The sequence below is a fragment of the Pseudophryne corroboree genome, chromosome 1, assembly GCF_028390025.1.
Source record: "Pseudophryne corroboree isolate aPseCor3 chromosome 1, aPseCor3.hap2, whole genome shotgun sequence".
Taxonomy (NCBI): Eukaryota; Metazoa; Chordata; class Amphibia; order Anura; family Myobatrachidae; genus Pseudophryne; species Pseudophryne corroboree.
This window is the reverse complement of record NC_086444.1, coordinates 80,864,058-80,878,120: the sequence shown is the minus strand read 5'-3', so window position 1 is coordinate 80,878,120 and position 14,063 is coordinate 80,864,058. Positions and strand designations below refer to the sequence as shown.

Here is a 14,063-nt window from a genome sequence, read left to right as displayed (position 1 = left end):
AACAACAAAAATACAGTGTTTAAATACCTTTGTGAAGTCTGTACCACCCGCCGCCTCCAGCCGCGCAGCCCGGTTTCCGGTCGCGTCCTCCCGGTCCCGCCGGAAGTGACGTCACGCCGGCCCGTCCGGCATACGCGTTGTGGCTGAGGAAGAAACACCATGGAAACATGTAAACAATATGTCAGCCTCCATGGTCTACTATAACAAGATACAATTATTAAAATACTGAATCAAAGCAGCAATTGCAGTGCATAAAACCATGAAATATGACGATCTGATATAATCACAAACATATATTAATATCCAACAACAATCATCAGAGCGAAAATAGTGCAAAAAATAAAAAAAGTTAAAACAGTTAAAAGTTAAAACAATGCTGCCAATGGCAGCATTGTTTTAACATTTTTTGCACTATTTTCGCTCTGATGATTGTTGTTGGATATTAATATATGTTTGTGATTATATCAGATCGTCATATTTCATGGTAAAATATATTTATTTATTTATTTATATAATATATATATATTTTTTTTTTTTTTTTTTAAAGCGCTATATCTATCTGGGAATTTTTTCCAGGGTCATTGGTGCTGGGTGTGTGCTGGCATACTCTCTCTCTCTCTGTCTCTCCAGATTAGAGATTTCCCTGAGTGTGTGAGGTGTCGGTACGCGTGTGTAGGCATGTCTGAAGCGGAAGGCTCTTTTAGGGAGGAGGTGGAGCAAATGAGTGTGGTGTCTCCGTCGGCAACGCCGACACCTGACTGGTTCGATATGTGGAATGTTTTAAATTCAAGTGTGAATTTATTACACAAAAGGTTGGACAAAGCAGAGTCCAGGGAATGTACAGGGAGTCAAGCCCTGCCTTTCACTATGTCGCAGGGACCTTCTGGGTCTCAAAAGCGCCCACTATCCCAAGTAGTAGACACTGATACCGACACGGATTCTGACTCCAGTGTCGACTACGATGATGCGAAGTTGCAGCCAAAATTGGCTAAAAGTATTCATTATATGATCACTGCAATAAAAGATGTGTTGCATATCACAGATGACCCCTCTGTCCCGGACACGAGGGTGCGCATGTATAAGGAAAAGAAACCTGAGGTTACTTTCCCCCCTTCACATGAGCTAAATGAGTTGTTTGAAAGGGCTTGGGAAACTCCAGACAAGAAACTGCAGATTCCCAAAAGGATTCTTATGGCGTATCCTTTCCCGGCTAAGGATAGGATGCGGTGGGAATCCTCCCCAAGGGTGGACAAAGCGTTGACACGCTTATCCAAAAAGGTAGCGCTGCCATCTCAAGATAACGCAACCCTCAAAGATCCTGCTGATCGCAGGCAGGAGACTACCTTGAAGTCAATTTACACACATACTGGTACATTACTCAGACCGGCGATAGCGTCGGCTTGGGTTTGTAGCGCTGTAGCAGCGTGGACAGATACCTTATCTGCTGATATTGATACGCTGGATAAGGAAACCATTTTATTGACCTTGGGTCATATTAAGGATGTGGTCCTATATATGAGGGATGCTCAGAGAGACGTGGGCCTACTGGGTTCCAGAGCCAACGCTATGGCGATTTCTGCTAGGCGAGTCCTATGGACCCGACAATGGACGGGTGATGCCGACTCGAAGAGGCATATGGAGGTTTTGCCTTACAAGGGTGAGGAATTGTTTGGGAAGGTCTCACGGACCTGGTTTCCACAGCTACTGCAGGTAAATCAACTTTTTTGCCTTATGTTTCCTCACAGCCTAAGAAAACGCCACTTTATCAGATGCAGTTCTTTCGGTCGCACAAGTCCAAGAGAGTACGGGGATCTTCCTTTCTTGCCAGAGGTAAGGGCAAGGGGAAAAAGCTGCCAACTACAGCTAGTTCCCAGGAGCAGAAGTCCTCCCCAGCTTCTACAAAATCCACTGCATGATGCTTGGGCTCCGTTGAGGGAGTCCGCCCCAGTGGGGGCACGTCTTCGACTTTTCAGCCATGTCTGGGTTCAATCACAGGTGGATCCCTGGGCAATAGACATTGTTTCCCAGGGTTACAGGCTGGAATTCGAAGAGGTGCCTCCTCGCGGGTTTTTCAAATCTGCCCTACCGGCTTCTTCCCCAGAGAGGGAGGTAGTTTTAAATGCGATTCAAAAATTGTGTCTTCAACAAGTGGTGGTCAAAGTTCCCCTGCTTCAGCAGGGAATGGGGTATTACTCAACCCTGTTTGTGGTCCCGAAACCGGACGGTTCGGTCAGACCCATTCTGAATTTAAAATCCTTAAACCTATACTTAAAAAGGTTCAAGATGGAATCGCTCAGAGCGGTCATCGCCAGCCTGGAGGGGGGGGGATTATATGGTGTCCCTGGACATAAAGGATGCATACCTTCATGTCCCCATATATCCTCCTCATCAGGAGTACCTGAGATTTGCTGTACAGTATTGTCATTACCAATTTCAGACATTGCCGTTTGGGCTTTCCACGGCCCGAGGGTTTTCACCAAGGTAATGGCGGAAATGATGGTGCTCCTGCGCAGGCAGGGAGTCACAATTATCCCGTACTTGGACGATCTCCTAATAAAAGCGAGATCAAGAGAGCAGTTGCTGAACACTCTCCCTGAGGGTGTTGCAGCAGCATGGCTGGATTCTCAATCTACCAAAGTCACAGTTGGTTCCAACGAACCGATTGCCTTTCTTAGGCATGTTTCTGGATACAGAACAGAAAAGGGTTTTTCTCCCAATGGAAAAGGCCCAGGAACTCCAGAACTTGGTCAGGGACCTGTTGAAGCCGAAAATGGTGTCGGTGCATCAATGCACTCGAGTTCTGGGAAAGATGGTGGCGTCTTACGAGGCCATTCCATTCGGCAGGTTCCATGCGAGGACCTTTCAGTGGGACCTTCTGGACAAGTGGTCCGGGTCACATCTACATATACATCAGATGATCAGCCTGTCCCCAAGGGCCAGGGTATCTCTCCTGTGGTGGCTGCAGAGTGCTCACCTTCTAGAGGGTCGCAGGTTCGGCATTCAGGACTGGGTTCTGGTAACCACGGACGCGAGCCTCCAAGGATGGGGAGCAGTCACACAGGGAAGAAACTTCCAAGGTCTGTGGTCAAGCCAAGAGGCTTGTCTACACATCAACGTACTGGAATTAAGGGCCATATTCAACGGCCTTCGTCAAGCGGAGAATTTGCTTCGCGACCTACCGGTTCTGATTCAGTCAGACAACCTCACCGCAGTGGCTCATGTAAACCGCCAAGGCGGAACAAAGAGCAGAGTGGCAATGACAGAAGCCACCAGGATTCTTCGCTGGGCGGAAAATCATGTAAGCGCCCTGACAGCAGTCTTCATTCCGGGAGTGGACAACTGGGAAGCAGACTTCCTCAGCAGACACGATCTACATCCCGGAGAGTGGGGACTTCATCTGGAAGACTTTGCAGAGATTACAAGTCAGTGGGGGCTGCCTCAAATAGACCATCCCGGAGAGTGGGGACTTCATCTGGAAGTCTTTGCAGAGATTACAAGTCAGTGGGGGCTGCCTCAAGTAGACATGATGGCGTCACGCCTCAACAAGAAGCTTCTGAGATATTGCGCCAGATCAAGGGACCCTCAGGCGATAGCAGTGGACGCCTTGGTCACACCGTGGGTGTTCCAGTCGGTCTATGTGTTCCCTTCTCTTCCTCTCATCTCAAAGATATTGAGAATCATAAGACGAAGAGGAGTACAGATAATTCTCATTGTTCCAGATTTAACCTACCGGTAAATCTTTTTCTCCTAGTCCGTAGAGGATGCTGGGCGCCCGTCCCAGTGCGGACAAAATTCTGCAAGACTTGTATATAGTTATTGCTTACATAAGGGTTATGTTACAGTTTTGATCAGTCTCGGGCTGATGCGGTTTTGTTTCATACTGTTAACTGGTTCGTATATTCCATGTTATATGGTGTGGGCTGGTATGAATCTTGCCCTTAGATTAACAAAATCCTTTCCTCGTACTGTCCGTCTCCTCTGGGCACAGTTTTCTAACTGAGGTCTGGAGGAGGGGCATAGAGGGAGGAGCCAGTGCACACCCATACCTAAAGTTATTTTTAGTGCCCATGTCTCCTGCGGAGCCTGTCTATCCCCATGGTCCTTACGGAGTCCCCAGCATCCTCTACGGACTAGGAGAAAAAGATATGCCGGTAGGTTTAAAATCTTATTTCCCCCCCCCTATCTATAGCACAGAGCCTTGCTGCAGATGCAGTGGCATAACCTCCAGCTGTACCTTCCATTGAAAGTATAGGAAAGGGTGCGTGGACATGCCTCTTTACCCGTGGCCACGCCCCTTTTCGAATTTGTACCGATTTTTTTATGTGTAAGTTGTTGGAGGGTATATTGCTGCAGATGCAGTGGGACTATTTTGGGATGTGGACCTGGAGCTGCAGCACCATCAGCCCCATTGTTAATTCTGCTCTGGGAACACACAGCAGCCAAAGGGCAGAGCCTCCCATTGGGTGTAACCTGTGTCGGAGGGCATTTTTCGCCCCCAATCAGCTGTGGACTGGGTGTGATAGACCTGCCGCTAACCCAATGAGAGCTCCTAGCCACGCCCAGCACACAGTCACTCTGGGCTATTATATAGGAGATAGTCCAAATTGACTTGCATGTATAAGCGAGGATAGATCAGTGATGAACGATCGCGGGCCGCTCATTGTTGATGCATACACACTGCATATGCATACGCATATACATATGCATACACATATGAGCAATTTATCATTAATTTTTGAATGATATCGATCATCGTTATCGGCAAGTGTGTAGGGCCCATAACATGATCAGGTTAGAAGACAAATCCTCTGCTACAGGTGTAGAGATTGCAACAAGTTCAAGGCCAGAAAAAGCACATCCTGTTTCACTACATAGTTATTGTATTTTGTTCCTCGTTCCTCTATTTTTTCAAAGTTTTCAAATATTTGCTAAAAAAATAAGGAAAGGTTTGCATTGCTTACACATTGTAGCCTGTGTTATTGTACACGGACCTTTCTATATACATGGTATTACAATATCCCATTAGGTGACTGACCAGTGCAGTAAATGTAAGAGTTCAGTTGTGTTAATCACTAATGCAGTGGATATATACTGTTCGTCAGACAAATTATCTGACATGTTCAAATATCCGGTATTCTTCCCATACTGTGCGATATCGGCTAATTGGTCAATCTCTGAGTATTGAGCTGCCCAGTATCTGAGCACATATTATTGTATCTGTCTGGCATGCTTTTTCAAGCTTGACAATTGGTGCTCTGTTTCAGGCGTACACTGTGCAGTTATCGATTAAGTCAGCAGATTATTGGCTAATGTGGCTGATAATTGCACAGGGCGTGGTATAGAAGGTCGACAGTGATTAAGTTGACCCCATGTGGTCGACATGAACAGAAGGTCTACAGATATAAAATGTTGACAATGATCTCCACACTTTTTTACATCTTTGGGGTTAGTGTGGGTAGTTTTATCATCTGGGATCACCATTTGCAGGAACTTATCCCCTCGCAGGCTCGCTTTGCTTGCCACGCTTCGGGCACGGTATCTCGCTCCGCTCCACTTCCTCGCCACAGGGCTCCTAAAAGTTATGATTTGTGAAATGGATAGTCAAGGAAGAAAAAAGTCCAAAAACATGAAAAAAAATCCCCCCAAAAACACGTGTCTACTATAGTCCTGTCAACCATATGACCTTGCCGACCTTTTGAACATGTCAACTTTTCAGATGTTGACCATTTGTTCATGTTGACCATATGGGATCGACCTAATAACTGTAGACCTATAGTCCGCATCCCAATTGCTTAACTTTTGTCTCTGACTCCTAGGGAAAAAAAAAATATATAATAATTATATATATATATATATATATATACACACACACACACTTGCTGTGTGCTATACCTGTATGTGTACCTCCACTGGTTGCACACCCTTCCAGCTGCAGCCTATGCAGTGCACCCCAGATGGTGACCTCAGATGGTTCCTCTGCGGGCATGATGTACCTCACGTGGATCTACTCATAGAGGGTATATTATACTAATACACATGTCAGTTCTCCCATATGTGCCTTGGGTCCTTGTATGGCTTATCTCACACAGTGTAACCTTCATAGTGCGCCCAACATGGCTGCCTCATCTGGTGCGTTCGTGGATGGGATGTTAAGTAACTGGACCTGACTGCTGTGTTGGGATCCTACTCCGAGCGCTAGGACTCTGCAACCACCCATTTTGTGTCATTTCTTCTAAGTATGACATTTTCCACCCAGGTAATCCTACGTAGCGCACTCAAGATGGCTGCACTACATGGTACTTTGTGGGTGGAATGGTCAACCTGTGGAAGTTATTGCCAAAAATGTCTGAACTATCCCTGCATTATGCTTATTGTTCTCTTTCTTGTCCTTTGTACAATGTACCATGTTTTTGATGTCTGTAAAACAACTATGGGGGTAATTCAGAGTTGCTCGCAGCAGCAAATTTGTTAGCAGTTGGGCAAAACCATGTGCTCTGCAGGGGGGGCAGATATAACATGGACAGTGAGAGTTACAATAGATTTGGGTGGGGTGTGCTCAAACTGAAATCTAATTTGCCGTGTAAAAATAAAGCAGACAGTATTTACCCTGCACAGAAACAACATAACCCACCCAAATCTAACTCTCTCTGCAAATGTTATATCTGACCCCCCTGCAGTGCACATGGTTTTGCCCAACTGCTAACAAATTCGCTGCTGCGATCAACTCTGAATTACCCCCAATGAGTCTTGCTGGAGAAAAGCGCTATATATATATATATAAAAGTATGTATTTGGTTTAGATTGTTAATATATAATGCACAATCAATAAGCGTACTTGTGGTTAAAAAAAATTAAAAAATCTATTAATTCAAACATGATGGAAATCCTGTAATGAACGATTTTAACCCAAAAATGATCAGACTTGGTGAGTCTGGGATTTTGCCAGTCAAGTCCTCTGATCGGTGGATCCGGCTGTCAGGGAATTAAGGATTTTCTCAATTGATTTATGGGCCCCTTAAAACTCTGTATTGTGTTTGGTAATCGTAAATTAACACATTTATGTAATGCCCAAGACTGGCCTAATAATGAAAGCAGGCTTGAGAGTGATATAAGAATCTCTTGGAGGTGGTCCAAAATTTCTTATAATTTTTATATAGACTGTTGCTAATTAGGTAATAATAGAGTTCCAAAGAAAATATGGTTTATAGATATAAAGAACACACTGGCAAACGTCAACAGTTGTTAATGCAATCCTAACTGTGCGCACTCAGAGTAGTGATGATATAGATCCCCAGTTACATTATTATATGGGTCAATATGAAGAGGACCAGGGGCAGACCAGGTGCTCTATGGTCACTACGCCAATGACTGACTCATTTTATAGAACTTGTTCCATACTGGATTTGATTTTGTTTTTTACAAAACTTTAATTTGATGTAACTTTCCAGTTTGACCCAGTCATGGTGAATGTTTTTGGACATACTTGTCTCAGCACTGGACTTGCAAATGTTTGCTTCTAATTATAGAAGAAACATTATTTTAAAACCATTTCCTGCATTATACTAGTGGGCGTCATAGATCCTGGTTGCTTAACCGACCAGAGGGACAATTTAGGGTGTGGCTTATTAGATCTACTGTACACTAAAGTTCTACAGTCAATAGGTGTCGATCACTAATGGTAGACATGTATTAGGTCGACAGGATCAAAAATTTGACATAGGATAGTTAAACAGTAGAAAAGGTTGACGGGGTTAAAAGGTTGACATGGAAATGGTCGACACACAAATGGTTGACACAGGTTTTTTTTGTTTGTTTTTTGGGGGGGTGGGGGGGTTTGTCACTTTTCTGCCACAACTAATCTCTATTTTCTCTGACGTCCTAGTGGATGCTGGGAACTCCGTAAGGACCATGGGGAATAGACGGCTCCGCAGGAGACTGGGCACATCTAAAGAAAGATTTAGGACTATCTGGTGTGCACTGGCTCCTCCCCCTATGACCCTCCTCCAAGCCTCAGTTAGATTTCTGTGCCCGGCTGAGCTGGATGCACACTAGGGACTCTCCTGAGCTCCTAGAAAGAAAGTATAATTTAGGTTTTTTTATTTTACAGTGAGACCTGCTGGCAACAGGCTCACTGCACCGAGGGACTAAGGGGAGAAGAAGCGAACCTACCTAAGTGGTGGTAGCTTGGGCTTCTTAGGCTACTGAACACCATTAGCTCCAGAGGGATCGCACACAGGACCCGAACTCGTCGTCCGTTCCCGGAGCCGCGCCGCCGTCCCCCTTACAGAGCCAGAAGCAAGAAGGTCCGGAAAATCGGCGGCTGAAGACTTCTGTCTTCTCCAAGGTAGCGCACAGCACTGCAGCTGTGCGCCATTGCTCCTCATGCACACCACACACTTCGGTCACTGATGGGTGCAGGGCGCTGGGGGGGGACGCCCTGAGCAGCAATAAATAACACCTTGGCTGGCAAACTGACACCATATATAGCCCCAGAGGCTATATAGGTGTATATTAACCCCTGCCAGAAATATTAAAATAGCGGGAGAAAGCCCGCCGAAAAAGGGGCGGAGCCATCTCCCTCAGCACACTGGCGCCATTTTCCCTCACAGCTTCGCTGGAAGGATCGCTCCCTGGCTCTCCCCTGCAGTCCTGCACTACAGAAAGGGTAAAAAAGAGAGGGGGGGCACAAATTTAGGCGCAGTATAATATATATATATATATATATATATATATATATATATGCAGCTATATGGGGAAAACACTCTTTATAGGTGATATCCCTGTGGTATATAGCGCTCTGGTGTGTGCTGGCATACTCTCCCTCTGTCTCCCCAAAGGGCTTTGTGGGGTCCTGTCCTCTGTCAGAGCATTCCCTGTGTGTGCGCTGTGTGTCGGCACCGCTGTGTCGTCATGTATGATGAGGAAAACGATGTGGAGGCAGAGCAAATGCCTGTAAATGTGTTGTCACCCCCTGAGGGGTCGACACCTGTGTGGATGAACTTATGGAAGGAATTACGTGACAGTGTCAGTTCCTTACATAAAAGGTTTGACGACATAGGACAGCCGGCTACTCAGCTTGTGACTGTTCCAGCGTCTCAAATGTCATCAGGGGCTTTAAAACGCCGGCTACCTCAGATGGCAGACACAGATGTCGACACGGATACCGACTCCAGTGTCGACGACGATGAGACTAGTGTACCCTCCAATAGGTCCACCCGTTACATGATTGAGGCAATGAAAAATGTATTACACATTTCTGATAGTACCCCAGGTACCACAAAAAAAGGTATTATGTTCGGTGAGAAAAAACTACCAGTAGTTTTTCCTGCATCTGAGGAATTAAATGAGGTGTGTGAGGAAGCCTGGACTTCCCCCGATAAGAAATTGATAATTTCTAAACGGTTATTGACAGCGTACCCTTTCCCGCCAGAGGATAGGTCACGTTGGGAGACATCCCCTAGGGTAGATAAAGCGCTTACACGTTTATCAAAACAGGTGGCACTACCGTCTCCGGATACGGCCGCCCTACAGGATCCTGCTGATAGAAGGCAGGAAGCTACCCTAAAAGCTATATGTACACACACGGGCATTATATTGCGACCAGCGATTGCATCAGCATGGATGTGCAGTGCTGCTGCTGCGTGGTCAGATTCCCTGTCGGATAATATTGATACCCTGGATAGGGACAATATTTTGCTGAGGGGTGAAACTGTTGGGGATGGTCTTTCAGACCTCGTTTCCACAGCTACGGCTGGGAAATCGACATTTTGCCACAGGCTACCCCACAGCAAAAGAAAGCACCGTATTATCAAGTACAGTCCTTTCGGCCCCATAAACACAAGAGGGCTTGAGGCGCATCCTTTCTGCCGAGAGGCAAAGGTAGAGGGAAAAAGCTGCAGCATACAGCCAGTTCCCAAGAGCAAAAGTCCTCCCCCGCGTCCGGTAAGTCCACAGCATGACGCTGGGGCTTCACAGACGGGTACGGTGGGGGCCCGTCTCAGAAATTTCAGCACACAGTGGGCTCTCACAGGTGGATCCTTCAAGTAGTATCTCAGGGGTACAGGCTGGAATTCGAGACTCACCCCCCCCCCCCCCCCCGCCGTTTTCTAAAATCTGCCTTACCAGCAACTCCCTCTGTCAGGGAGGCAGTGTTGGTGGCTATCCAGAAACTGTATTCACAGCAAGTGATTGTCAAGGTACCCCTCCTTCAGCAAGGAAAGGGTTACTATTCCACAATGTTTGTGAGGCCCATCTTAAATTTAAAATCCTTGAACACTTATTATCAAAAGGTTCAAGTTCAAGATGGAATCGCTCAGGGCGGTTATTGCGAGCCTGGACGAGGGGGATTACACGGTCTTCCTGGACATCAAGGATGCGTACCTACATGTCCCCATTTACCACCCTCACCAGGAGTACCTCAGATTTGTGGTACAGGACTGTCACTATCAGTTCCAGACGCTGCCGTTTGGGTTATCCACGGCACCGAGCGTCTTTACCAAGGTAATGGCCGAAATGATGATACTCCTTCGCAAGAAGGGAGTTTTAAATTATCCCGTACTTGGACGATCTCCTGATAAAGGCGAGGTCCAAGGAACAGTTGGTAGTGGGGGTAGCACTTTCTCGGGAAGTGCTACAACAGCACGGCTGGATTCTCAATATTCCAAAGTCACAGCTGGTCCCGATGACACGTCTTCTGTTCCTGGGAATGATTCTGGACACAGACCAGAAAAAAGTGTTTCTAAAGTGGAAAAAACTGGGTGCCCCTGCTTCTAAGCAGACTATCGCGCGCTGGATTTGTAGCACTATTCAGCTGGCGCATTCTGCGGTGGGACTACCGCAGCCTAAATCTGTAAAAGCCCATTCCACAAGGAAGGTGGGCTCATCTTGGGCGGCTGCCCGAGGGGTCTCGGCTTTACAACTTTGCCGAGCTGCTACTTGGTCAGGGGCAAACACGTTTGCAAAATTCTACAAATTTGATACCCTGGCTGAGGAGGACCTGGAGTTCTCTCATTCGGTGTTGCAGAGTCGTCCGCACTCTCCCGCCCGTTTGGGATGCATGTCGACCATTAGTGGTAGACCTATTGACTGTAGACCTTTTTAGTTTAGGTCTATAGTCCGAATACCAAATGACACAGGAAGTAGAAGGAGTTTCTGAATTGTGATGCTGCCTATATGTGTGCTGCAATGCCTGGGTTTGATGCCCTGCGTTACAAGCACAAGACGACTTCTGGAACACAAACATTTACACCAGACTGCCTAGCGTACATGTGTGTCTAGACGTTTTGACCTGTATCATGCCAACGCACAGCATGTGCTGGGGACTGTTTGGAGAGGTTTGTTGATATTTTACCTTTGTATGTTATATCCAGAAGGTGTAAAAAAGGCCACATAATTAAAAAAAAAAAAAAAAAATGTAAATGCATGTTTTGGCATTAGAAGTATTGTTCCCGCTAGGATGCAGGCAGGGCGGAGATCCAAGTGGGAGAGGACTGGGTGAGGGCTTTGTAAGTGAGTGCAGGAAGTTTGAATGGTTCTCAAGGGGAAGTGAAGCCAGTGTATGGCTTGTAGATGCACGCTCCCTCATAGTGTTTACTCTTCATTGCTGGTCCATGGTGTTTAGATTTGTTATATTAACTTGCTCTAAAGTTTTTTTTTTAAATAAATCTCTGTTCTGTAGGTTATTGGGTCATTAGGTCGACCACTATTGGTCGACATGGTCACTATGTTGACATGGAAAAAGGTTGGCATGAGTTTTTTTTTTTTTTTTTACTGTTTTTGGTGTCTGGTTCTTCGTAAAGTGACGGGGAACCCTGATTGGTGCAACGTGTCCCCTCGCATGGCTCGCTTTGCTCGCCATGCTTCGGTCAAGGTGCCTCGCTCCACTACCGCTGTGCTCAGCACAGGTTACAGTTCCAATCTTACTCCATGTGGATCGTTAAGTATGAAAGTTCCAAAAATTTAATTTAAAAAACAAAACAAATAAAAAACCTCATGTCAACTAATAGTGGTCGACCTAATGACTGTTGACCGAAGTCTTGTCGACCTAATGACCATATCCCATTCTGTAAACTCTGCCATTTAAAAAAATTATATATACACAAACTTAATTAGCACTGTATGTCAAATAGTACGAGAATACTAAAAATGACTCATTGAGGGGAATTCAATTGTTTAATCGCATCCGATCTATCTAAAGTGACGGGAGATTGCGGGGTGATATTCAATTGTCCCCACTTATCGCACCCGTTAGTCATGTTTAGCCGTGCAAAGCACCTAAACTGACTAAAGTAACGGGCACGAGCATGAAAAGGTCTGTTTGGGTGCTCAAACGGGTCTCTCTATGTGCATTTCAGCTCGCCATCTCTGGGGGTCTTATTTTCAGTTTCATCTATCGGTGAGTGTACTTTGTATGGTCTATCTACATATATTCAGATGTAATAGGAATAATAAGCTGTAAAAAATTGAAAGATGTAAAATAAATCAAATAAAAGCCTAATAACAGTAATGTTAGCATTAAAACATGGTTCATCAAGGTATCTAATACACAATTCCAAAAAAAATATTTCACTTTAAAAAAAAAAAAAAACCCTGTTTTTAAACAGTTCCCCCCCCCCCCCTCCCCCCCAGCTCTGAATAAATGTAAAATGGCCTATCATTGGACAATATAGGGCATTAAACTGACAAACTAGATAGGACATGGGGGGGTAATTCAGATCTGATCGCAGCAGCAAATTTGTTAGCAGTTGAGCAAAACCATGGGCACTGCAGGAGGGGCAGATATAACACGTGCAGAGAGAGTTATGGTGTGTACAAATTGTGAGATTTTTTTTTCTTACGATTTTGACTATATAATCAAAATCGTAAAAAAAAGTTAGTGTAGATCGCAAGCTGAAAGTCACCTTGCGATCCCGATCCGATGCGCGGTAGTCATCGCAATCCTAGATAAACTGTGCAGGCAAGTCAATTTTGACTATCTTGTAGAAAAGATAGTCAAAATTGACACTTAGCCAAAATCGTTTTTAGTCAGTATCGCAAGCACAGCCATTATATGCTTGCGATACCGACCTAGCCCCTATTGCATGGGTCTTCAACCTGTGGCCCTCCAGCTGCTGTGAAACTACACATCCCAGCATGCCCTGCCACAGCTTTGATATTAAGGTATGCTAAAACTGAGGCAGGGCATGCTGGGATGTGTAGTTCCACAGCATCTGGAGGGCCGCAGGTTGAAGACCCGTGCCCTATTGCATAGTGAGAATCGGGGTTAGCCCAAATCTCACCATGGGTACACACCTTTAGATTTGGGTGGGTTATATTGTTTCTGTGCAGGGTAAATACTGGCTGCTTTATTTTTACACTGCTATTTATATTTCAGTTTGAACACACTGCACCCAAATCTAACTCTCTCTGCACATGTTATATCTGCCCCCCCTGCAGTGCACATGGTTTTGCCCAACTGCTAACAAATTTGCTGCTGCGATCAACTCTGAATTACCCCCATGGACTAGAGTCAATGGATAGGGACTTTTTCTTAACATGCTAAAGGACCTATTTATCAAGGATTACATATTGAATGCGATCTGGGCGGGATCTTACCGCCCAGGATCGCATTGCAATGTACGATCCTATCAGGTGACTGTATCACCAAACACCCACAGGGACAGGGGCTCTTAAAGGAGCCTGTCCCTGCAATGTGCTTTGTGGGCGGCCGGTGGTCCTGGCGCAGGGTTCCTGGGAACCAAGCCGGATCTACTTCCCGCGATACGTAGCCCATAGGCTACTGCGGGGAACAATATTGGGAATTGTTTGCATTCCCGATATTGATACATCAGGCAGCATCGCATCCCTCATAGAAACCTATGGGGGATGCGGCTGCGAGCGGAAGTGGAGGGATCGCATCTGGTATTGGAGATACCTGCTGCGGTCCCTCCTTCTTACATGCAGGTGATACGTAATATTTGCGGCTACCCTCAAACGGGTGTTTTCAGGGACATAGCCGCAAATAGTACTTGATAAATGGGCCCCTAATAGAGGTGAGTGAGAGGAAGTTTGTTTTAATAGTCGGT

General features: G+C 45.7%; 1 protein-coding gene across 4 annotated transcripts in view; it reads left to right on the top strand.

Annotated features, from left to right (window-relative positions):
* The window catches only part of NADK2 (NAD kinase 2, mitochondrial), a 298,406-nt gene that overhangs the window by 236,767 nt on the left and 47,576 nt on the right, over positions 1-14,063 (top strand). The gene's annotated exons all lie outside the window — the stretch shown is intronic.